General features: G+C 42.2%; 1 pseudogene across 1 annotated transcript in view; it reads right to left on the bottom strand.

Annotated features, from left to right (window-relative positions):
• Positions 1-346: 346 nt before the first annotated feature.
• LOC308308140 (tax1-binding protein 1 homolog B-like) overlaps positions 347-26,918 on the bottom strand; it is a 70,235-nt pseudogene continuing 43,663 nt past the window's right edge. Inside the window, exons 5-12 of the transcript in view lie at positions 23,409-23,481; positions 23,129-23,247; positions 15,691-15,804; positions 4,905-4,991; positions 2,862-3,063; positions 1,171-1,334; positions 866-931; positions 347-545 (exon numbers count right to left, since the gene is read on the bottom strand). The product of the transcript in view is annotated as a tax1-binding protein 1 homolog B-like (transcript). The remainder of the gene's footprint in view (positions 546-865; positions 932-1,170; positions 1,335-2,861; positions 3,064-4,904; positions 4,992-15,690; positions 15,805-23,128; positions 23,248-23,408; positions 23,482-26,918) is intronic.

Below are 26,918 nucleotides of genomic sequence, written 5' to 3'. Positions count from 1 at the left end.
AATAGGGGACAGGGCGACTATTTGTGAGGTACAGTTAATAATAATTAGAAGATAGAGTTAAAATAAAACATTAAACCAAAGTAAAACTGCTACATTTAAAAAAATAAGCCATGGAGGTGTGCCTAAATATTTAATGTCCTGCCCATAGGCAGGTTGTCACCACTCCTGTCAGTGTGACCAAAATAACTTGACAGTTGAGCAGTTTTCATCAACCTCGGTCTCTGATCAAAATCAAGGTCAGAATGACATAGTCAATGTAGGTTTTAAGGACGTCACATACCGTTAGGAGAACCACTTGGTTTGAAACAACATTTTATTTAGTTTGTTTGATACATGAGTATTAAGTTTAGTCAAAATTTAACATGTTTCCGTCAAAGTGCGTGAGCACGTGGTTCTCGAAGATCTTCAGGTCGCAGTCCAGGGGGAACAGCTCGCTGCACATGGGGCAGACCTTCCAGTGGCTCTCCACGTGCTCCTCAAAGTTACTCTGTTCGTAGTTGGGCGGGAAGATGACCCCGCAGAGCGGACATCGCTTCATGTCCATGCTGGACATGGGAACGAGAGGACACGACAGACGGGGGTGACAGAGAGAGAATCGATAGAAAAAGAGAGATGGGAAAGGGGTACAAGAGAGGAAATAGAGAGAGAGGGAGGGAGAGAAAGAGAGAGCTTGTGTTAATAAGCAAGTGGAGTGATGGTGTTGGCAAAGCAGGCACGTTTTGCTAATAAATAGCATCTGTCTGGGGTCTATGTGGGTGGTCCGCTGGGCCGCTAACATCAACATCAGGATAGAAAGGGTGGAACAATGCACAGGTCAGGCTTACCAGGAACCCAGAAATGTTAGACATGGTATATGGTTACGTACCTGGAGTCAAAGCAGAAGGCGGTTTGTCCTTCGTTCAATCGCTGCGGGCTGCTCATTGGCGTTGCCCTAAACAGTAGTCGGAATATATGATAATATATTTCATTATATGTCTCATGAAGGTGTCCAGAGTGATTATCAAGTACGTTATTTCCAGGTCTGTTGGTATACTGGATATGCAACTCGGCAAATAAAAGGAGAAATGATCCCAGTGCATGACAGAGGATAGTTTCACGATTATTGTGAGTGTTTTTTAATCACGATAAACGAAATAACTATTATGGTCTCATTCCCTAATTCATATTTACATTGTTGTTATTGTTGTGCTGCTCCTCTATGTCATCGAGTGCGTCGGGCCGGCTGAGGTTGCGGCTGGGCTGGATGCACACGATGTTGCTGTCCCAGGACGGGGGGCCCACAGGGGGCAGGCGCAGCAGCTGCTCATCAGAGAGCTGCTCATCTACCTCCTCGTCTGCAGGAGAAAAGTCAATCATGGTGGGAGAAAAGTCACAGTGGAATGGCAATTGAGTTTGACACGGTTCCCGGATATTGTGAAAATAGCTGTGCGAGACGTTGTGAGCTTGTAGATCGTCTATTTTCACAATGTTTGCCTCTTTCTTATGTGATATTTGACAATTTGGTATTAAAAAGGTCTTTAAAAGTAATTAAATTGTAACTGTATAAATGTGCAGATACACTGTATATACACTTTACTGTTGAATGAGAAAATAATGGTGCTAATCATTGCGGGAACCCCCCAAATAATTTTGGGGGATCCCTTGCGCCCGTAGGAAAGGCTGCGCTGTTCAGCTCAGCTGTTCTTGCGTACGTAAAGACCCACCCCCAACTACCTCTGATTGGCCAAGCAACTTCCCTATGTGTGACGCACATGGAAGCAATGCACACATGATTCCCTTGGTCCCTCGATGCATATGCATCAGAGTTGAAGGAGGCGTCTACCTTTCTATGTCTATGGTGCAATCACTCCCATGCTAAGGCTTGAAAATCATAAAAGAAGAAGCCATGTGACGTTGTTCATTTCCATGGCAACCAAAGGTTTCAGTGCAAAGACAAGGATTAGTGGATGACATCATCGCCTCAATTCATTTCAATAACTCTAGTTCCTGGTTAGCTGTTTAGCTTATCCTTTGTTATGTAAAAGTGCAGGAATGTTATGTAACGTGTGTGGCCATCAGTGTGCACTGTGAGAGGAGAGAAGGGGACGCACAGACTTTTCGCGAGTTTGTTTGTTTACTTTCAACCACTATTAGGCCTAGGCAATCTTTTAGCATGAAATCTGACCAAGTGGTACAAAATGGAGTACAAAATGGATACTTTATTTTGGAGAGAAGCAGAGAGACTATGGATGTGGCTTTTTACAGCTTGGAAATCCCCCCCCCCCCAAAAAAAAAAGTTACAGTAAGTCAGTGATTCCCTGTTTCAATGACCATGACGCACTCTGTAATTATTATATACTTTTATGTACTTTTATGTAAACTTTAAATTATCTTTTCTCTGTGAAAACTCAGTATTTTTCATTCAAAATATATAGTGTAATTTCTGCAGTTTCGAACCATATACAGTATTTTCTGGACTATAAGGCGCACCTGACTATAAGGCGCACTGTCAATGAATGGTCTATTTTCAAACTGTTTTCATATATAAGGCGCACCTGACTATAAGGCGCACATAATAGACGCTACCGTTGCGTTATGCATCAAACAGATGGAGCTGTGCTAAAGGGAATGTCAATGTCAATGAATGATCCATATATAAGGCGCACTGGACTATAAGGCGCACTGTAGTTTTTTGAGAAAATTAAAGACTTTTAAGTGCGCCTTATAGTCCGGAAAATACGGTAGGTGCCAGCTGTGTAATCATTATGTAACAAGGCTTTGAAGTCGTGATGTCTGCCGACCTAGGAGGGTTAAGTAAAACATTTAAGTACTTTTCCCACCACTGGATGTGCGTTACTGTCACAGAGGTGGGCTCAGCTGACCTTTTGTGTCTGAGGAGCTGGAGTATGGGTTCCCAAAGTGCAGCTGGGTGGGGCTCTGGGAGACCTGGAGAGGGGTGGGTGCATCCTGGCTGCAGGGCAGGGGATACTGCAGGAACACAGGAAGGCTGCTCTTGCTGCACTCCATGTTCTGCAGCTTCTCACCGCTGGACAGTTCTTTCTTAGTGCCCGTCTTCGACACATCCTGGTGGGAGTGGGAGAGTGGGGAGGCAAACGATCAGCTTCCCTGCTTTGGTCTTTTGTTCAATATTATTTATGCAGGCCGGTTATGTCAAATAATGCATGTACAAGTCATCCTACTACAAGCATCAAATGTAAATCAAGAATGATTAATGACAAATCTCACAATGGATTTCGGTGTGAGAACAAGATCAAGGATCGGATTTAATCAATTTACACAGTTAGTTAGGGAAAGTTAGCAGTCTTTGACCAATCTGGGAACTAAATGCTTTCTTCACAAATGTGTTCATAAAGGTGTCTACTATCACCTCTGAACTTTGTCAAACCCAACTCCCTCGGGAAACTTTGTGGGAGCCAATCAAAGTTGGGGTCTCATTGACTTTACTATACAGGATTATAATAAAAAAAATTACATCTGCTTTAAGTAGCATGTGAGGGGTCAAACTAGGTTTTTTTCACGATTCTAAATCCAATACAAGCATTTGTTTTGCACAAAAAACATCCCTTGTGCTAAAAATGGCCACCACAAAACTGGTTTAGTGATGAGTCATCACTTTTCAGTTTTGTGGTGGCCATTTGTGAAGAAAGCTATTGTAAGCATTTTGTTCCCAGATTGGTCAAAGACTCGGTTAACTTTCCCTAACTAAGTGAGTGTGAGTGTTACTGTTGGTGTGTGTGCAATCTGTGGGGGAAAGAAAGAAAGAAAGACAAGTCGGACTCTATGGCAGAGGTCTTCAACAGGGGTTACTACTAGGGGGGCCACCAAATCTTTGGGCGTATTTTGTCTAAAAATACATATTTAGCCAATTGCATGCATGCAAATCAAAATCGTTAAAATCGCTAAAATGATAGAAAGAAGTAAAACATTTTAACACTCATCTTTTCTTTTCTCTAATGACTATCTAAAATATGAACCCTTGTTGTAACCATTTGAACCCTAACATCTCATTCTGAGTGGAATATTAGCCAAAAATAACAGATCTACAAGCTTACAATGCCTCGCAGCGGCTATATTTTTAAAATTATTGTCTCCACCAGCCGAAGGCTGAGGGAGAGTATGTTTTCCCCTCCGTCCGTCCGTCCGTCCGTCCGTGCGTGCGTGCGTGCGTCCTTGCAGTTTGTGAGCAGCTAATCTCAGTCGCCGTTGGCCCGATCGCTGCCAAACTGAGCACACACACTCCCTGGATGCCAATCTAGAACCTCTGCCCCACATTTTTCAAATCAGCCTCATGGTGGCGCTATAACAGGTCGATTTGTGTGGCCTGGTTGTTACCAGCTAATCTCCGGCGCCGTTGGCCCGATCGCTGCCAAACTGAGCACACACACTCCCTGGATGCTAATTCAGAACCTCTGCCCCACATTTTTTAAATCAGCCTCATGGTGGCGCTATAACAGGCCGATTTGTGTGGCCTGGTGGAGACCTGTGCTCGGAAGAGCACTGCTTCTGCATTTTAAATTATTATTCTCTTTCGGTCTCCAAAAACAGTTTAATTATTTAATACTTCGTCGAAAAAATAAACTCCTCTTGTTTTCAAAGAGAGACAGGAGGCTGGGTGTTATTTGATGTTTGTTGCAGATGCCAATTTTATTTACAGTCTAAACCTCAAATTGGGTCATTTCTCTCCTCTGAGCTGCTGCAGAGTGGTGGGGTTCTGGGGCCAACGCGGACCTTGCTGTGGTCCAGAGTAAATGGAAAATCAGAACTCATTTACTTAGCTTCTCCAATTAGAGAGACATTTTAAAACCCAGACGAGATTGTAAAAAGGGAGAGAAAAAAAACACAGCTTTTTTTCCTTTTACCGGTGGAAGAAGTCTATAAAGTAGAAAATGAAAGATGTCACTAACCCCCTCAAGTTTTTCCTTCTCCTTCATTAGGACCGTGATCGTGTCCTTGAGTTCCTTCACTTCTCGCCCCTTCTCTGCCACCTGGCTCTGCAGCCCAGCACACAAAGACACAATGAGAAAGAGAGAAAAGAGGTTAAAGTGTTATGTAGGAGCAAGAACTGACGTGGCTCCCACTTGCAGAGCGTACAAGCTTACAAATGCCTCGCAGCGGCTATATTTTTAAAATTATTTTTTATTATTATTCTCTTTCGGTCTCGAAAACAGTTTAATTCTTTAATTCTTCGTCGAAAAAAGAAACTCCTCTTGTTTTCAAAGAGAGACGGGAGGCTGGGTGTTATTTGACGTTTGATGCAGATGCCAATTTTATTTACAGTCTAAACCTCAAATTGGGTCATTTCTCTCCTCTGAGCTGCTGCAGAGTGGTGGGGTTCTGGGGCCAACGCGGACCTTGCTGTGATAGAAAGAAGTAAAACATTTTAACACTCATCTTTTCTTTTCTCTAATGACTATCTAAAATATGAACCCTTGTTGTAAAAAAACAGAGTTGTCCTTTAACACTTTGGCAGCCTCCCAGAATGGCTGTCGGTGGAGGGGGAGCGTGTCGCTGTTACTACATGTCATCTTTTCGACACCCGACTCTAACCCTCACCCTAACCTCCGTGGAGTGAGTCGCTAACCCTCTGGTCGAAATGATGGTCGTTCGAAAGAGCGCGATTTTCCCGGTGGAGGAGCCGAAACTTTCTGTTATTTCATGATGATCTGAGACAGGATTAATTTTACAAGTCCATCAGAGAGATCCAACAACCCGCAATGGTAACACTTTATAATAACTATCCGTTATAAGCAGTTAATAGACCATTAATAAACTATTAGTTAATGAGTTATTAATGCCTTGTTAAGCATTTGTTAATAGTTAGTTAAGGATTATTAACGGTACCCTATAAACAGTTAATAGATCATTTATAAACCATTTATTAATGATATTTCAAAATGATATTTGTTAACAGTTAGTTAAGGAGTTATAACTATTCCTTATACATATTTAATATATTATGAACAAGCTATTAGTAAATCACTTACTAATAGCTAGTTAAGTATTTGTTAATAGTTTATATGTAACTATTCCTAATTTACTCATGTTTGTAAATGAGAAGTAGTCGCAACTTTATAATAACGTCCCAATAACATATATAAACTATTAACAAATACTTGACTCATGTTAGTAAATGAGGAGTAGTTTCAACTTTAGCATAACGTCCCAATAGCACATATAAACTATTAAAAAATATTAACTACAGATCAATTGTTAATGATTTGATTAACATCTACTAATATAAGAGACACTTCACAACAGAAAATGGGGGGTACAGAAAATGTGATTTTATTATTTCCACAATACACAAACATACAAGGTGAAATATGACTGAATAATAAAGATGAGGATATGGAGAAATGGCATGAACAAAATCACAGCTGTTCTTATCCTTACTGGGATACAGCAGAAACAATTCAAGTAGGACTGCTAGTTATAGATTTAGCACACAATCAAAAATAATAATTTAAGTTTTCAAACTTAGCTTAAAGACAATCAAGAAATCTTAAGAAATAAACAGCACTGGAATTAGCCATGAATTCAACCCATTCACTCACTAACATAGCTAGCTAAAATACACAGAGTAGGCCCTGTTATGCTAACATAGCTTGCTTACAAACAGTCTAGCTCCTGCTAGCTCAACCACCACACTTTAGCAAATAGGCACAAAACAAACTTTTTAAAGAACATATTGATGAATTCTGACCAACTAAATTGATACAAGATGAATTAATGTTGTACTGAATAAACACATAATGAATTGCTTAGTCAAAAACAGATTTTACTGTTTACCATAGCTACACTCCAGAGGGGTCCTTTATCAACAGCAGTGCCCAAACAGAAGCCTATACTAAAATCATAGACTAAAATAGAAAAAAGGGGCCTCCAACATGACTAGAGGGCAGCTAGAGGGTCATCAATACTGTAATGCTCAATTTACTCTTTGGTGCAGGCCTATTTTTAGGCACCCAGTCATGTTTAGGGACCCAGCTGTCTATTTTAGTACAGGCTTTTATTTGGGCACTGCTGTTGATACAAGACCCCGGAATCGAGTGGTAACACACGATCCAGAGTGGAAAGATGGAGTCGGAGCAGTCAGAGTCGGAGGAGAGTCCGCGAAGTTCAAATGCTGAGGATAAAAGGGGCTATGAAAACAAAAGAAAGAGGACATCTGACACCCCGCCTAGCTCAGAAAGAGAAAGATACGTGGTAGGAATGAGATCAGTGACAAAAACGAACGGCATATTTAGCGATGCACATGCAATTGGGAGCTTTATTTCTGGACAAGTGGGGAAAATCTGTAATGTCAGAGTGACAAGGAGTGGGACGGTGATAGTCGAGTTTAAGTCAAAGCAGCAAAGGAACAAGATGATTAAGATCAAAGAGTACGACGGGAGCAAGATTGTTTGGTTCAAACTGAATGGAAAGCCAAGAAAGAAGGGAGTGATCAGTGGCGTGCCACTGTGGATCGACTTGGACATGATTTTGGAAAATGTTGAGGAAGCATATGAGGCCAGGCGCATGACACGGTACAGTGAAGGGAAGAAGGAGCAGAGCAAATCAGTGTGCATAACATTTGAAGAGGACCTGCCAGAAAGGGTGTACATTGACTATGTGTCATATCGAGTAAGGCCTTTTGAGGAAGCTCCACTCCGGTGCTTCTGTTGCCAGGAGTACGGGCATGTGGCTGCGGTCTGCAGGAAAGATCGGAAATGCGGGAGATGCGGGAATAAAGAATGTCGGGAAAGGCAATGTGAAGCAAAGCAAGTACCGGCAAAATGTACTAACTGTGAAGGAAACCATCCTGCAGGAGCAGTACAATGTCCTAGAAGGAAAAAGGAGGAAAACGTGATAAAGATCAGGAAAGAAAACGGATTGTCGTATGCGGAAGCAGTGAAGAGCCTGGAGAGGAATGGAAATGTGACAGTGACAGGAGAACGAAAACCAGAGGAAAAAGTGAATACTGACCAAAATATATGTCTGGACAAAAAGCGATTTTTGGCCTTCATTGCAATGGTGATTAACTGTGCTGTAGAGATACAGAGCAAATCGGAGAGAATTAAGATGATACTGGATGCAGCTACAAGGTTTCTGGGTATCGTGGACATTAGTGGTGAAGATCTGGATGACACGTTGAGAGGCGGGTTTGCCTCAACTCAGTCAACAGTGTCTGAGTAGAATTGACAATGAATGCAAGGGATATTTCGGGTAATGGACTGAGATAAAGTGGGGAACGGGAAGACTGTGGGCTGTACATGGGTGGATTTTATTTTATTTTTGAAATGTGAAGTACTAAATAATGTACTATTGGTGGAAAGTTCCACCAGTCAAGTTGGTGGCGGTAATGCACCATTCAAGGTTTGCCAACCGCCAATAAACCCTAAAGAAGAAGAAGAAGAAGAAGAATATACAAGACCCCATTCTCTGTGCAGCTATGGTAAACACACACAAGTTCATTGTGTGTCTATAGTGCAATTATAATTAATCTTGTATCAATTTAGTTGGCCAGAATTAATTTATGTGGTGGCCATTTGCTCTTTAAAAAGTATTTTTTGCTATGCTAAAGTGTGGTGGTTGAGCTAGCAGGACTCAGCCTGTTTGCAAGCAAGCTATGTTAGCTAACATTGACTACTCTGTGTATTTTAGTCTAAGTGAATGGGTTGAATTTATGGCTAATTCCAGGAAGAAGGGTGCTGTTTATTTCTTTACAATTCCTTGATTGAGGTGTTTTAAGCTAAGAGCAATGTGCAATTTGTCCACAATAATCCATTTATTTGAATTGTGCTAAATCTATAACTAGCAGTCCTAACCTTTTTTTCTTCTTTATTTTGCTGTATCCCAGGAAGGATACGAACAGCTATGGTTTTGTTTATGCCCTTCCTCCATATCCATTAATTCATCACTGTATGTTTGTGTATTTTGGAAATAATAAAATAAAAATTTCTGTACCACCCATTTTCTGTTGTAAAGTGTCTCTTATATTAGTAGATGTTAATCAAATCATTAACGACTGATCTGTAAACAGTAAGTTAATATTTCTTTAATAGTTTATATGTGCTATTGGGACGTTATTCTAAAGTTGAAACTACTCCTCATTTACTAACATGAGTTAAGTATTTGTTAATAGTTTATATATGTTATTGGGACGTTATTATAAAGTTGCAACTACTCATTTACTAACATGAGTTAAGTATTCACAGACTACTAGGGGCCCTCACAGACAAAAACATTTTGCCTAAGTCACTTACTGCAGAAATAATTTGGCCTAAATAAGGTTTATAATTGCCTATGTTAAAATGGCAAGTTCAGATATTGGCCTAAGTCATTTTATCCTTACATGTTACATGATTGACATACACACGTTATTATAAAGTTGTGACTACTCCTCATTTACTAACATGAGTAAATTAGGAATAGTTACATATAAACTATTAACAAATACTTAACTAGCTATTAGTAAGTGGTCTACTAATAGCTTGTTCATAATCCATTAAATATTTATAAGGCATAGTTATAACTCCTTAATTAACTGTTAACAAATATTGAATAAATTAATAAATGGTTTATAAATGATCTATTAACTGTTTATAGGGTCTCGTAATAATCCTTAACTATCTATCTAGGTCGTCCTCAGACGAGCCCTCCATCGTTGTTTCCAGTCATCTCGGTTCTCCATACATCTGGCCAGCTCATTGGTGTTCTGTGTCCCTACGTCTTCCTTGAGTACGTCCACGTATGTTTTTGTGGGACGTCCTCGTGACTGGTGCCCATGTGTTGGCTCCCACAGTACCAATTTGCTGGCTGGAAGCTCCTGGTGTCTTTGGCAGTGTCCTGCTAGTCTCATTCTTCTGGTGGCAATTTTCTCGCTTACCCTTGGTATACCCTCATACAGGCTCCTGTTGGTAACATGTGCACTCCTGTTGATGTTGAGTACTGCACGCAACATTCTAGTGTAGCACCCATTTAGAGACTTCTGCAGGGTTGGCTTCAGGGTCCAGCATTCACTGCCATAGAGGAGAACAGACTCCACTGTTGCAAAGAAGAAGCTAAGTTTGATTTGGCGGGGGAGGCTAGAGTTCCATACACTGTTCATGCCGTTCAGGGCCCTCCAAGCGAGTGCCTTCCTTACTTTGAGGTCTTTCTCAGTTGAGTCGACCCATGCGCCCAGGTACTTGAAGTCCTTGACTTCCTTCAACACAGCTCCTTCTGTTGTTGTCAGAGGTGAGTGATCAGGTAGGTTATAGGTGATAACCTCAGTTTTCTTAGCATTTAGCCTGAGACCAACTTTGGCACACTCTATCTCCACCCTGTTCAGGAGTTCTTGTGCTTGTTCCATGCTGTCGGAGAGCAGGCGGATGTCGTCCGCATAGTCCAGGTCTGTCAGAACTACTGCGGGATGCCGCCTTGACCTCCTTGGTGTTAGCGTGAAGCCAAGCTCTTGTTCTCGTCCACCTATGGCTTTCCTGAGCGCATAATCTAGAACTATGATGAAGAGGTAGGGGGCTAGGGTGTCTCCTTGCATTACACCAGCTCGGATGTCAAACACCTCACTGCTGCCGTCTGGGGTCACCACTTTGGCCCTTGTTCTTGCGTACATGGTCTCGATAGCCCGGAGAATGTTGGGAGGGACATTGTAGGCCTCAAGGATCTTAACTAACTATTCACAAATGCTTAACAAGGCATTAATAACTCATTAACTAATAGTTTATTAATGGTCTATTAACACATATGGTGCCAACCCCGAGTTTCCCGAGTTTGTATTGGTACTAGTGCTGTGCCAACCCAGAGTTTCCCGAGTTTGGGCCGTTTTTGAAAAAAAAAAGAAAAATATCTTTAAAAAAAAAAAAAAAAAATCAAACATTTTTTTTGGACCTCCAGAAATGTATTAGGCATGATCGCGATCGCGAAATTGCATGTTTAACCCCCATACCATTACCAACCCATTCTTTCAAACATGGCAGCCATGTTTGTTTACATCTGAAGAAAACATAATGGCTCATAAATCATGAATGCCTGAACGGATTTCCAAGCGGATTTTTTTGTTTGAAAGCTGTGAACAGCCTGCACACACGTGGTGCATCATCTAGGCATGGGCGTGCACTTTTTACACAATTGCACAATTACATGGAAGTCTATGGTAACCATGGCAACGCGAGACATTGGCCGAAAAAAATCATTGCAACATAAGTGTTAACTGCTTATAACGGATAGTTATTATAAAGTGTTACCCAATGTTCAATCAGCACCATTCAAGTATCGCATCACAAGTGTTAAGTCACATTAACTCATCCACTACATTGGACGAGTTTGACGAGCTATATTTATGGGTCCACTCTGCTTATGACGAGTATGACGAGTTATCAATTAGCTTTAATAACTATAAAACAAAAAAGTATGATCGCCGATTCGCCGTCCATAGCGCTCTATGGACGGGCCCTATTCACAAAAAACGGATCCAGATCTTCCAGAACGGAAATGGGGGGGGGGGGGGGGGGGGGGGGGGACAACGACCTGTATCCTGTCTGCCGAAAACCCATCCGGTTTGATGTTACACAACAGCCACGCTGGACTTGATAGCTTTCGCTTTGGGAAATGGCAGGCTGCGGGCTTTTGTAGCTTACCGTGACTGGATCTTATTGTGAATGGAATCGCTGAACCATCGCGCAATGGATTCGCGCGCGCGCCCACGTTAAAGGTAGGCAAAATCCTGGCGCTGTGGACCCTCAGAAGGGTCTTAAAAATAGCGCTGGGTGAGTTAAATAAATGGTAATACCATCAACAAAAGGATGTTCACTAGTTGGGGTTTTATTTTTCTCCTAACTTATCACGAAGGACTTCTAGTGGGCAGGAATTTTTTTGTCACCAATGTTTAGGTGATTTAGAGGCAGAAGAATAATTTGCATAAAACTGCAATATTCATTGAATTTATTTTAAAAATCATGTTTCAATTTTAAAGAAATCCGATCTGACAGATCTTTAGATATCGGTCCAAAGTTCACGTAAAACAAGTTTTGTGCACGTGACGCGAAAATTCCAGATTAAAAGCGGGTTTACGTGTTTTACAAACTGCTCAAAATGGCGGAAAATCAAAGGGCGGAGCTTACTTAAAAAAGACACAGATGTCTTCTGCTTGAGTCAAAGCACGCGTGTAAGCAAGTTGCATGTCTTCAAACGAAACGAGGCATGACTTATGCCCGTTTATAAGTTTGAATTTTCAAACGCTTTGTATAGCGCCCCCCTTTGGCCGATTGGAATAAAATTGGTTTCAGTGATGCTTTGACTAACCCTCTACATCTTTGCCAAATGCCATGAACGTGTAACTTTGCATGTATGATTTAGAGGCCGAAGAATAATTTGCATAAAACCGCAATATGGATTGAATTATTAAAAAAATATATTTCACTTTAAAAGAAATCCGCCGAGACTAGTTTGACCGTATTGGTCCAAAGTTCATGTGAAAAAAGTTTTGTGAGCGTAACGCGAAAATCCCAGGAGGAGATAGATTTTTACTGTTTTTCATATAATTCCAAATTGTGGGAGATCTAAAGGTCAAAGGTCAAAAGTCAGAGCATAAAAGTTGTTCGGCATGAGGAGACGCATACGTGTATATGGGTTTCATGGCTGTACCTCAAACACAGCATGAGCTATACCTGTTCAAAGTTCGCACTTTCGAAGGCTTCCTACAGCGCCACCATTTGGCCGATTGCTGTAAAAAATAATAGCACACTTCGCCACTGTAAGCTGAACACATTGATGTTTTTATTTTCATTTTCTCACTAAGTATGTAGGAGTTGAAAGGTGCCAAAGTATTGAGGAGAACTTACTAGATAAATATTGACAATATCTAAAGTGTGCTCGCCTTACAGGCGAGCCCACAATGACAATATCTAAAGTGTGCTCGCCTTACAGGCGAGCCCACAATAATGACAATATCTAAAGTGTGCTCGCCTTATAGGCGAGCCCACAATTACATGTGTTGTGAGCTTGTAGATCTGCTGTTCACTAGTTGGGGTCCCGGCAGGGAAAACGTCTAATCAATTTGTGTCGGATATAAATTGTGTCTATCACGGTAATTGGACTATACAGTATTTAGGTGGTTGTTGTCAGAAAGAAACGATCATGCACGCATCGTGGCGCACGCACTGTAAGTCACGCAGATACATCACTTGTTCTTTCATTGAATACTTTATTAGCAGTTTTGCATATAAAAATTACTTCAGACATGTCACGTTAATGTTAATGCGTTTTCCGGATGGTTAATAGGCTAGGCCTACTATTTAGCATGTTACACTAGTCCAGAGCTTATTAATGCTTTTATCTCATGTGAATGTTAGCATTGTTGCGACCGAAGGTCGCATTTACCCTGAAAAACCTTGTCACTTGAGCGACCTTCCTTCTGTACAGGAAGTGATGTCAGTGTGATGTCAGCGAGTTGTGACATCACTTCCTGTACAGGGCGGCTACACAAGACTAAGAAAGACGGAAAAAAAAGAGAAGGATACACGAGACTAAGAAAGACAAAAAAAGAGAAGAATAAAAAAGAAAAAAAGGAGGAAGAGGATAAAGATACCAAAAGGAGAGAGAAGAAAGGGTGGATGAGGTACAATGTGCGGTATCCTCCTCCGATCTGATACGTGGCGGCTGGACTTAGATCACCTAGAAAGCTGCGTCTCAAGTCCTTAAATCAATCCTATTTCCTATTTCCTTGCTGGTATGTTAGTCCCTCCCATTGAGGAAATAGAGAAGAGGAGACGTCCCATTGGCCATTTCTGATGACAACATCACAGGTGATAGGCCAACTCCCAGTGGGCGGGACTAACATTCAAGGAAATAGGAAACAAGTGAAGGAAATAGGAATTATTTACGGACTTGAGACGCGGCCTAAAGAATGTCCATCCACCTGGACAAAAGAAAATGTTACAAGGAGGTGGCAATGGGGTGGCCAGATAAAGTTATTAGGCCTGGATCCGACTTTAAGTCGACGCTCAGGATTCCAGAAGTGTAGCGCTTATTCGCTCTTGTAACAAACCGGTACTCGAAACGTTCTTAGAATTTAACATATTTTCTAAAGTAAATATGGGGGCGGCTGTGTTAAGAACGTTTCGTTATCAAGCTCAACGTTGGGCATTTGGACCTATACATGGAGAAATGGAGCAAACCTGTTTGGCCTAAACATGGAGATGTGGAGAACACTATATATGGAGATAGTCCAGTCATATGGGACTACTGTCATAGACAGTAGCCATTGTTAGGCCGGAGTCAATGGCTGTGTGTCGCGTGAATCAAAACAATAGTTCTGACAATGGAAGCTTGTGATTGGCTGAAACGGAGGTAGGGAGCGCTCCGTTGCATTCGCCTGGACCATGCGCAGGTGCCGATCGAGAGCTCACTTGTGTATAGGCCTACATGCGATGTTTCATGACATAGACTATAACACAATAAATAATCATAAACATTTTATATTTATACGGTCAAGTATTATATTTAATAATTAGGACTTACAAGAAGTTAAGAACCATTATCATAGTTCTAATAGGCCTGGCCTACATTTTTGCAGTAGTTTAGGCATTTTGGTTTGATAAGGTTGTGGGCAGAACAATTTGTCCTTGTTTGTTATTTGACTATTTTTACTTTAATTATAATTAAAGACACTTCATAGTGAATTAGTGATTATAATAAATAGTCTATGTCGTGATTGTTGTTATAGCTAGATCAGATTGTGTTTATAATACAACGCTGGCGCGCCTCCGTCATCTCCACCGAAAACAAGCGCTCCCCCCGTTCCATTGTCAGAACTGCAACGCTGTTTTGATTCACGCCTGTCTGTCTGACTGTCTGTACAGGAAGTGATGTCACATGACATACTTTTTATGCCCATATATGAGTCATTCTGTACCACATCTCCATGTTTAGGCAAAATCCACACAGAAAGGCCCTATCGCCAACCCCACCTATAGGGTGTGGGCGATAGGGCCTTTCTGTGTGGAGTTTGCATGTTCTCCCCGTGGTGTCTCCTAGGGAGAAAAACATGAACAAACTCATGAACAAACTCCCCCCAGAATGACAACAACTAGAATCGTCAGAGAAACGCTGTGGTTGGCCAGATGGTCCCTTTAGGGAGAGGTCGCATGTCACCCTGAGGTCGCATGTCACCCTCAGGTGTCTTACTAGTATAGCCTACTCTAGCATCTGTCATTGGGATGATGTTACAACCAACGTTATGGTGCAGTATACAGGCTCCGAGACTCGATCCTGTTTTCCTGGTGTGTGTGTTTTACTATGATTGGCAGAGCGTTTAATTTTATTGTGCGGCAACCTCGACAAACACAATGTTCTCAAACATTTTCAGGTCAAAGACCCCCAAAATGATATGTATTTGGACACGGACCCCCATCTCAAAATATGTTGTTCCAGGGACCCCCAGAAGCAGATATTTGAGTTAAAAATATTCGCTTTTAAAAAGCTCGCAGCGCGCTGTGAGCTTGTATGTCTGCTATTTTTCAATAGTTAAAGCATTAAATAACTAGGCCTAAATGGGTTTAATGATAAGTAGTTGATGGTTTCATCCCCTGCTGTGTGTGTGTGTGTGTGTGTGTGTGTGTGTGTGTGTGTGTGTGTGTGTGTGTGTGTGTGTGTGTGTGTGTGTGTGCGTGTGTGCGCGCCTGTATGTGTGCATGTGTGTGAGGGACAGACCTTGTAGGGGTCCAGCTGCATCTTCAGAGCATCATTGATCTTCAGCTGCTCCTTCAGCTTCACCTCAATTTTGGCCAGCTCGTCTGCAAACATGCAGCATCTCTCCTTCTCCTCCTACAGATTAACCGATGAACAATGGCTTCATGAGGATCCCTCGCATTCTGTGGAGCTCAGCCATAATACCTGTGTATTTCAGCCACTGTGTTTACATTCTGTACTCTAAGCAAGCTGGGAATTCATTAATAGCAACAAATATAATTTTTGTTGTTACTTTGGCAAGTAACCAGCCTTCAAGAGTCCTGTTCTATTTTATATTGAAATCTCAAATCTAATTGAACCGGCTGGTGCAGCCATTGTGCCTGTTTGAAGTTGGTTTCCTTATTTGTATACTTTATTGTGGGCTCGTCTGAAAGGCGAGCACACTAGGGATGCGAATCTCGACCACTGAGGCGATACGCATCACGATACACTACCAGCAATACGATATAATTGCAATACATTGAAATCCTGCCGATACGATACATCACGATTCACCCGTTCCCGATACGATTCCCGATTCGATGCGATTTGTCTGCGATTAATTTCTGCACAATGCGATACGATGCGATACGGTGCGATTCAACACAATGCAAAGGGTTTAAATTAAAGCCTATGTTAATTTCCCAAAACAGGTGCAATACATTTAATTTCCAAGCAATTTATTGTTTTACTGTAGAACTAGGCTCTGTCTAACAACCCAACTTATTGAATTCTGTCTCCCTTGCTGGCTGGCAGAATTGTTTGATTAATAATCATGATACTGATAGTATATCATTATTATATATCATTACATGGGTCTTCAACAGGTGGTCAGGGTCCCCTAGGGTCCTCAGAGTTATGGGAGTCTGACAAATAATGTTGTGATAGGAACCTTGTTTTTACAGTAACCAATTGAACAAGAAGCAACCCTATAGGGGAACATTAGCCAAAACATTAGTATTGAGTATTAGTAATAATACATTAGTAATAAGTCACACCATCACAAAATCTGAGTTCTTCACACTGGTCATTTCCCCAAAATACAGTGTATTACAAGCGCTCCAGCTCAAACACAAAGGCGGGGGTCAACACAAGCCCAAACGGCTGCTGTCAGTGCCGGGGACGTGCAGAGAATGTTAGAGGGGCAGGGGAAGAAATATCTAAAAGGGACTTTTGGTGAAAGTATTGTGACCTCCAAGCTCACAACGCGTCATGCTGCGAGACGTTGTGAGCTTGGAGGGCGGCTATTTTCACTACTTGCATTCATGGTCTGGAGAGGGCACTTTCTAACAGAGGATAAAGGGCAGGGGCTCAAGACCCCTTTGATGTGTGTGCACATGCCTGGTCAGGGCGACAGAGAGAGAGAGAGAGAAAAAAAGAGACAGGCTGACACAGCCACAGTCACACACACACACACACACACACACACAAAAAAACACAGTCCTTGGCCCCTTACCTTGCTTGGTGTATTACATTCTAAGACAAGGAAAAAAAACATCCAGTAATCCACATGTGCGCCCGTGCAATGCATTTGAGCTTTCCCTGTGTGATGCAGCTCTGAGATGAGTTCATTACTTTTCTCATCCACAATCGGTCCGTTGCGGGACAGCTCCGCCATCAGGAACAATTCTTACCTTTTGTGAACATTATAACCAAAAAGTAAAGGTCCCATACCAGTCTCTCATCGGTTTACTTCTCAAGCGTGGAAGAAAATCAAAGCAGCGTGTTTAAATCAAGATCGCTCCTTTTGTCAGCCAGTGCATTATTTTCCCCACTCATTTTCATTGTGTTTATACCACGTGGCCTCCTGTCTAAAAACATGGGACTGTCTGACAGAATAAGGATATAAACTCTTTATTTGAAAACGCTGCTTCGATTTTCTTCCACGCTAGGGAAGTAAACAGATGAGAGACCAGTATAGGACCTTTACTTTTTGGATAGGATGTTCACAAAAGGTAAGAAGTGTTTGCGAGAATCGCGACGGCGGAGTTTTCCCCCAGGCGCCCGATTCAGCGAGGAACCTCATCTCGGAGCTGCATAGCGTCCAGTGAAATGATTGTTCATCTGCTACACACAACGAAAAATGTTATAATCCAGTGAACGATGGTGTTTTAGGACCACCAGCAGGCAAGTCGCCGACGAGATAGATAATCCCTTGTCCTTTAGTGAGTTGTTGCATCAGATTTCCTCTATTTTTAGCACACCGTTTTTTCTTCCATGTCCATGTGCAGTCACACACACGATGCGTGAGAGTGCGTGTGCGTGCATGTTGCATGCACTGTGCACGTGCCAAACTGCGGAGGAGCTAAATCAACAAATATAGTGATTTTCACACTATACTAAACTAGATTTTGACTGACAACAATACTTTATACATGTATGATGTCACAGAAGCCAAAAAATAAAAGGTTCAAGAGAGAGAAATGCTTGAAAAAGTGTCATTCACAAAAGGGCCAATTTCACCTGTTTATGTTTTTTTTTGGCTGCTCTGGGGAAGAGCAGCCAGTTTTAAAACTAATATAGCGCTACGACCGAACATACAGTAGCTGAAACCCCTGGTTAACTTCTGATGAAAGTGCGCGAGTTGCACTTTATTTGAGATACTGGGTGAATTTTTTTTGTCTTTTCGATAATTCTCAGTAGAGCTAGAAAGACTGGTGAAAATAAAAGAGTAGCCTATGGTGGCATGGGCAAGAGCAGGCCAGGAAACAGTGGCATTAAAAGTGTTAAATAGCAGACCTACAAGAATAAATAGGCCTACAAAAATAGCAGATCTACAAGCTCATAACACGTCGCGTTGTGATTGCATTCAGAGAACAGCAGCACTGCATGCAGCAGCAGTAGTGTGCTGCAGCAGCAACAGTACAAAAGTTGTGAAACAGTGATAAATACTTTGTTTTAAACGCTAGCTGCACACCCAGAAACGTTGTTGTACTTCATACGTCAATAAAGCGCAGAAGAAGCTTTCTTTAACAAAATGATCTCTGAGACTCGACAAGTACAAACGGGTGTGGGATGTGGATCATAATCTCACGCAGCGTGCTCCAGTCCAGTGACACAACAACGGATCACATCAGCGAACATTGGACAGGGAAGTTAAAGTTATACCATGTAACTTTTTTTATAAAACAAATCTTAAAATTGTCCTAACTGTTAAATCGCTAAAGTTTTAGAACACCCACTCCGTTATTTTCAGCATCTAAACCCTTCTCTTTATATGTTTTCTATGAGCCGTGAGGGGGGGAGAATTTCGCGGCAAAATTGCGTCATCACACTACCGGCCAATCACAGCGAGGGTTATACACTGCCGGCCAATCACAGAGCATCTTGAAGTGGGGTCGCTATGATGGCCATATTTGTAGTCGCCTGTGTGCAGGGGCGCTGGAAGTGGGGTGCTGAGGGAGCTGCAGCTCCCCTGGTGGTGGGGAGGAGATTTTTTTTTTTTTTTTTAATTAAGCTTATATATACACACACACAGAGCTATATTAAAACAATAATGTATTTGACTTTGGGGAATAAAATATGTTGAAAAAAGGTATTTGATTATCACATGGTGACCTAATCACATGGTCACCTTGCCACTTCCGGTCAGAAGGGAAGTCAAATTTAAATCCCGCTTTGATGGCACACCAAAGTCTATTTATTTGAGAACTAGAAACTGTCTATAGGCTCATTGTTGCAAACTAACACTGTTGTATAGGGGGAATAAAAAAACAGTAGAAAACTGTTACAAAAATAATACCCGATTTTGTTAACCTGACTTTCGCCAGATAGTTGCAGCAGTGCGTAACGCTCTGCCTTACATCTGGGATCTCTCGGCCAGACTCTATGTAAGGGGCGGGCCATTTTTTGAATTTCTGTAGCAGGTGATTGGATGTCTGGCGAAAGTCAGGTAACGATTTTGTAGTGTGTGCGTGAGTGACTGTGTGTGTGCATGCGTGCTGTGTGTTGCACTGTGTGCTAAAATAACTAGTAACTATATAGCTCCTTGTTACACCGTTGTGCGGGGAATAAGCACCCGAAACCGTAATAAAAATAACCCAAAACCGGATAAAAAAACGTGAATTTTCGGTGTGCGGCCAAAGGCCGCACGCATGCACTCCTCCAGGCTCAGCTCCCCTTGGGATTTGGGAGTTCCAGCGCCCCTGCCCGTGTGTCTCTATACTCAAAAGGTAACCTCGCCTACCAGGCAGGGTAAAGGAGTCCGTTTCTCCGGAATGCATGAACGCACAGGAACCAGGGACCCCTCTAAAGATAGATCTCGGCGAGGTGGAGGCAGACGAGGTGGAGGCAGACGCGAAAAAAGTCACATGTAAATAATGGGGTGCCTGGTGGTTCAGCCAGTTTGTACACAGACCTATGCTCCTTGAGAGTGTAAAGACTCAGGTTCGAATATGCCCGCTCTCGTTTCTCCGGTCTCTCTCTATAGGGCTACTGACCACTAGTTGAGCATCTTACACAGTATAGCTTTAAGAAGCTAAATGTGGTATAATCTTGCATTTTTAACCCGTGGTGCTGTCTGTATCTGCAGTCGTTAAGTTGGGTGGTGGTGTTCACTGTGCTGCGCGCAGCACTCAGCTGCTCTGCGCTGTGGAAGAGACGCATGTGTCGAGTTGCTACCAAGGGCTTTTTTGGGGGCGGGGAGGGCTGTGATGGTGCATTCAAGGCACCTCGGAAACACAGGATAGAATGAAATACTACATGAAAAAATCGATACAACCATGGAGATTACCTATCCAGACACTCACGGAACGATCCATCACGATTTCAGCCGTCAATTGTACCGATCCGCACTGAATGAACCGATTCACTCGTATCGCGCACGCTTGGATCGCGATTATGATCCATATCGATTTATCTCCACATCCCTAGAGCACACGTATGTTATTGTCATTATTGTGATGTTTAGATGTTGTCATTATTTATCTATAAGGCAGGCAGTCTAGTGCAAGTTCTCCTCAAAACTTTGGCACTGTGTTGAGTTTGCATGTTCTCCCCGTGTCTCCTAGGGTTGATACCCTCACAAAAGCATGCAGTAATCCTGGTCTCAATAGTGCCTCCCCCTGGCCAGCCGGGGCGCTTGATGGAGGGGAAAGGAACTGGTTGGAATAACGTGTTCCTTCCACACGCTACGTCCATCCCGGGGAAATAACTTGGACTACTCATGCATTGAAGGAAGCATGAGGTCAGTCCGTTGTCTCCCCAGGCGCGGCAGAGGGAGAGCAGAGCCCAGGATTACATAGGCAATGGACCCTATTCACGGCCCGCCCACTCAGCAAATTTCTCAGCTTTCCCTGGGTGCTGACATCAATTTAGAAGGGGAAACTATAACAGAAATAGCTGGACTTAAAGCCAATAAATCATTATTTCGAACGGTAAAGTAAATTATAATGCTTTGTGCCTTTTATTATCTTGTGTTCTTGATCATGCTTGCCGTATTTTATACTTTACTATTCGGAAATTGTATGAAATGTGCGATTTCTGTGTCAACTCTATAGGCTATAGTAGGATTTTCCCCTTCAAAATGTGACTTCAGCACCCGGGGGATGCTGAGTGGGCAGGTCGTGAATAGGGCTAATTGGCACTGGGTGAAAATGGGTTTCAAAATCGTGGGATAAAAATAAAAGGAAAAAGAAAAAAAAAATTGGCACCTTTCTACTACTACATACTTAGACAGAAAAAACATTATTGTGTTCAGCTTACTGTGGCGACGTGTGCTATTACTTTTTACAGCAATCGACCAAATGGTGGCGCTGTAGGAAGCCTTCGAAAGTGCAAACTTTGAACAGGTATAGCTCATGCTCTGTTTGACGTACAGCCATGAAACCTGGACACACTTATGAGTCTCCTCATGCTGAACAACTTTGACACTCTGACTTTTGACCTCTGACGTTTAGATCTCCCACAATTTTGAATTATATGAAAAACTGTAAAAATCTATCTCCTCCTGGGATTTTCACGTTACGCGCACACAATTGTTACCTATATCTACACAGGCTATGGGGTGAGAAGTTTGTATGTTAAATAATTATTTTTTTATAATTCAATGAATATTGCGGTTTTATGCAAATTATTCTTCTGCCTCTAAATCATACATGTAAAGTCACACTTTCATGGCATTTGGCAAAGATGTAGAGGGTTAGTCCAAATATCACTGAAACCAATCTTATTCCAATCAGCCAAAGGGGGGGGGGGCGCGCTATATGAAGCGTTTGAAAATTCAAACTTTAAACAGGCATAAGTCATGCCTCGTTTCGTTTGAAGACATGCAACTTGCTTACACGCGTGCCTTGACTCAAGTGGAAGACATCTGTGTCTTTGTTAAGTAAGCTCCGCCCTTCGATTTTCGGCCATTTTGAGTAGTTTGTAAAACGCTTAAACCCATTTTTATCCTGGGATTTTTGCATCACGTGCACTACATGAACTTTGGACCGATATCTAAAGATCTGTCTGATCTATTTTTTTTAATTGAAACATTCTTTTTTAATCATTCTATGAATATTGCAGTTTTATGCAAATTATTCTTCTGCCTCTAAAACATACATGCAAAGTCACATTTTCATGACGAAATAGTGTAGAGGGTTAGTTCAAATATCACTGAAACCAATCTTACCCCAAATGGCCAAAGGGGGTCGCTATATAATTTTGAGCAGTTTGTAAAACGCTTAAACATGTTTTTAGCCTGGGATCTTTGTGCAATTTGCATGAAACATTTTACACACAATCTAAGGACCTTTATCTAACATGCCTATGAAGTGCACAATAAAGTGGCCAAAAACACCTCAAATCATGAACACAGCCTGCGATGTGCGTGAAATCTTGCAAGCACATTCCCACTAGGCCACCCTTCTCATATTGGCCTGTTATAGCGCCACCAGCAGGTCAACTTTTGCATGACACATTTTTGGAACAAAATGCCTTGTTGTTGCGACGCACTTTGAGTTTGTAGATCGGCTATCAGTGTTTCCCCTATATGCATTAAGCAGCGGTGGTCTGCCGCTCCTTCAAATCTGACCGCCACTGTATGATTTTACCCCACTTTGAGAACCAATCCTACACACCAGTGGTGGAAAATGCATCAAGCCCCACACAACGGTGCAATCCCAACCCTTGGGTCTCTCGCACCGTGATGAGGGGCTATAGAATGCAATTCTTCACGAAGACCCGCTATCGTCCAAGATAATCCCCCCCCCCCCCCCAAAAAAAAATATAATAAAAAAAAATAAGACAAAACAAAATGGTCTGTGTGCACAATGCCACTCCCCGCAATACTCCACTCCTTCAGCTTCTGGCTAGGGGAAACACTGTCTATTTTCGGTGCATAGGGTAAAGAAAGGGTGCAGACCTAGTATAAGAGCCCCAGAGGACCACAGCCAATGAAGTAAACAGAGTTTAAGTGGTTAACTCTAGGAATTCTTACACTGAGCATCTGCTTGTATTTCCTGTACTTGTCACTCCGGTCGGACGCCTCCCTGCTAATGCCTTTGAGCTTCATCTGAATGAGGGCTTCCAGCATGGGCTTAGCAGAGCCAGGGCTGCCTGCAGAGACACACACGCACACGCACACACACGCACACGCACACGCACACGCACACACACACACACACACACACACACACACACACACACACACACAGTCATGTACCCAAGGCAAGGCAGTGCGTCACAAGAGGGACAACACATTGTTATTTAGATAGTACCTGGTACGGAAGTGTCTGGACTCCCAGAGGCATGGTCCGTTATGGCCTCAGCTGCTGAGTGCTTCTTCTGCTCCTAAAGACAGAAACACAAGCACAATTACTTGGGTTTAGCCGTGGTTAGTGATGTGGGGGTCGACAGGTTTGTCTATAGACTTTTGACAGCCCAACTTTTTATACATTCTATTTCTCAATTTTGCTATATATACCGACAATAAGCCACTCCAACATACTTACTATATGTATATATTCTATTTTAGCTATTTGTTGACATACCTTGAATATACTGTATTCTATTTTCACTATACGTACGTATGTATTATATTTTAGCTTTTCATCTATATACACACACAGTACATCATATAACCAAAAACCGGAGTTAAAGGACTTAAAGGACAACTTTTTTTTACAAAAAGGGTTAATATTTTAGATTGTAGAAAAGAAAAGATGAGTGTTAAATCTTTTTCATTTATAGCTTTCTATAGTTTTAGGGATTTTAGTAGTTTGATTTCAGTGGGTGGGGGCACGCATACAAGTGGTTAAATATGTCTTTTTAGACCAGCTCCTCAGAGTTCACGGACAGTGAAGACTATGACGAGGATGCAGAGGAGGATGAGGAGGATTAGTCTAGCAGCAACGGCCCTCAGAATGTGAGATACCCCTACCTGGGGTAGAACAAGACGCAACCATGTTTTTTCTTATCTTTAGGGTCTCCCATTAATGGAATGGATTGTTGCGAACTTCTATTTTGGTCTGAAATTTGTTTTTTTGGCTATTCTTTACACCTACCCCAATCTCTTAAAAAGGCAAATCCGAATAGAGCAAATGTGACAAAAAAGCCTATATACTTGAGAATGCTCACTCTTTTCTTAATCAAATTTGCTGAGGTATGATCCAGGTGAAACACTGACATGTAGTCCTTTAAACATACCTTTAGTTTAGGCGGAAATTTTATTTTTGTGGTGAGGACTCCAAGAAAAACATACATTTTAGTCAGGAACACTCATGACAAAGTAGATAGAACCATTTATTGCATAAATGGAATACAGTTAATCTTGGCGTTAAAGGGCTCAGCATTCGGAGATGTTCCCTGAATGTTATTCGAGCAGCTTGCTATGCAAAATCAGGGAACGCTAAGCAAAACCCCCATAGGGATACAATAGTACAATAGCAGTACATTTACAAATCAGCAGACATAAAATTACGGTAGAAGTATTTGAGCCTATGCCAGACTCTGGTCAAAAGGTGGAGGCAGGGATGGAGGAGGTAGCTAAGCAGCAGTAGATCCGAAGCTTCGGATGAAAGACGAGCAGCTATAGAGAATGCAAGCCGTATTTAAAGGAGCCTCCCTACTGAGCGAGAGCTCTGATTGGATTAGACAGAGTAGTGTGATGATTAGCAGATCTGTGAATGAGGAATAGGAAAGGATCTGACTTACAGCTGATTACAGTGTTAACATAAAAACACTAATTAACAGCATACAATTTGGGAACATTAAAAAAAACAGATGCCGCAGTCCAGTGCATATGATAATGGTCAATGGCTGTGTGCAAATTTAGATCAATTGCTCCCGCCACTGAGGAGAACTCGGCATAGGGACACCCGCACACGCACACGCACACACACACACACACCTCCTCGTTTATAATAATAACCAGTAAGACGCCTAAGGTTGACAAGCCATGTCTTGGCCATCTGGCCAGTGCCGGATCAGTATATGGGTACCAGGGGTCTCCATACATGGGTACCAGGGGTCTCCATATATGGACAACGGAGAGCCATGTACTGTACATTATATGGAGATATGCTGTGAGAGCCCAAACCTGCTTACTCAGTTATTTGTTACAGTATGTGAAAGTCCTATGATGTCTATAATCTGACATCATCTGACGCCCTTGTATGGTATGAAGATCCCTGTCTGTAGAACCAGCCACACAGATATGGGCTGTCTTGGCCATCTGTCTTGGCCATATATGGATTCTGTTAGTGTGGTATGTGGCCGATGTGGCCTCCATATATTGGCATTCCCATATGAAGTCCAGTTATATGGCCTTTAATATTGATGACATCAAGGGATCTCCAAATAGGGGCATAAAAGGGATTCTGTAAGTGTGGTTCCCCTGTCATCACAGTGATGTCAGAGGGTGATGTCATAGCGTCATACCGAGCAAACAGAGACATGATGTGACTAAACTGTGACCTACGGTCACAATAATACTATAAGAGGGTCATGGCTGTCCTTATTGACGTTTTTAAAAAATGCTCTGGTGGAAGCCAAGGAATTCTACAATGTTACTTTCCTAGAACCACCCTCCAGCACCAGAGCACCCATCCACACCTCTCTAAGTTCCACCTAATCATATCCCAGGAGGCTGTTCCAACTCAACCCTCCCTCTGGTGCACAGCCACAGCATGTCTACTACACCTGGAGGCAGCTCAACACCACCACCTGTCATTATCACTGAGGAGATTTGAGACTGGTCCTGCAGTCTCCCAATGTCACTATACCAGTAAGACTCCCTAATCGGGAGATAAGCGACCGTTGGTCGCTTATCTCCACAAATAGGCCAAAAGTTTGTTTTACCAATTATCAAGACATACGGGCAGTTGACAGTTTGCCATGGTTACTCATTGAAGTTGAATCTCCATATATGGAGATAACCTACGCATCACACTAAATCTGACCTCACCAGCCCATATTTGGGCATGAGCAACTTATGTCTCCATATATGGAGATATGATGACATCACACAGTCCTCAGCCGATGATGTGGCGTGATGTCATACAATACACAAACGAGCCCTACAGTATAAAGGGGCAATTCTTGCCAGGAAAGAAGCATTTCTTCGACTCAGACCTTATCGCCAGGGTTGGCTTATAGCAGCTGTCGGTAGGACCATATATGGATTCTGTTAGTGTGGATCTCCTAACAGGGCATCATCTGGGATACCATCCCTTTTATGCCCATATATGGAGATCCCTAACAGAATCCCTTTCATGCCCATATATGGAGATCCCTAACAGAATCCCTTTTATGCCCATATATGGAGATCCCTAACAGCATCCCTTTTATGCCCATATATGGAGATCACTAACAGCTAACAGAATCCCTTTTATGCCCATATATGGAGATCCCTAACAGAATCCCTTTTATGCCCATATATGGAGATCCCTAACAGAATCCCTTTTATGCCCATATATGGAGATCCCTAACAGAATCCCTTTATGCCCATATATGGAGATCCCTAACAGAATCCCTTTTATGCCCATATATGGAGATCCCTAACAGAGAATCCCTTTTATGCCCATATATGGAGATCCCTAACAGAATCCTTTGTATGCCCATATATGGAGATCCCTAACAGAATCCCTTTTATGCCCATATATGGAGATCCCTAACAGAATCCCTTTTATGCCCATATATTATGGAGAAATCCCTGCTCTGAGTATCTGACATCAGTGTGATGTCACCTGTTTATGCCCATATATGGAGATCCCTGCTCTGCGTATCTG

This window comes from Nannobrachium achirus (assembly GCF_963921795.1).
Source record: "Nannobrachium achirus genome assembly, chromosome: 2".
NCBI lineage: Eukaryota > Metazoa > Chordata > Actinopteri > Myctophiformes > Myctophidae > Nannobrachium > Nannobrachium achirus.
This window is presented reverse-complemented; position numbering and strand designations above follow the sequence as displayed.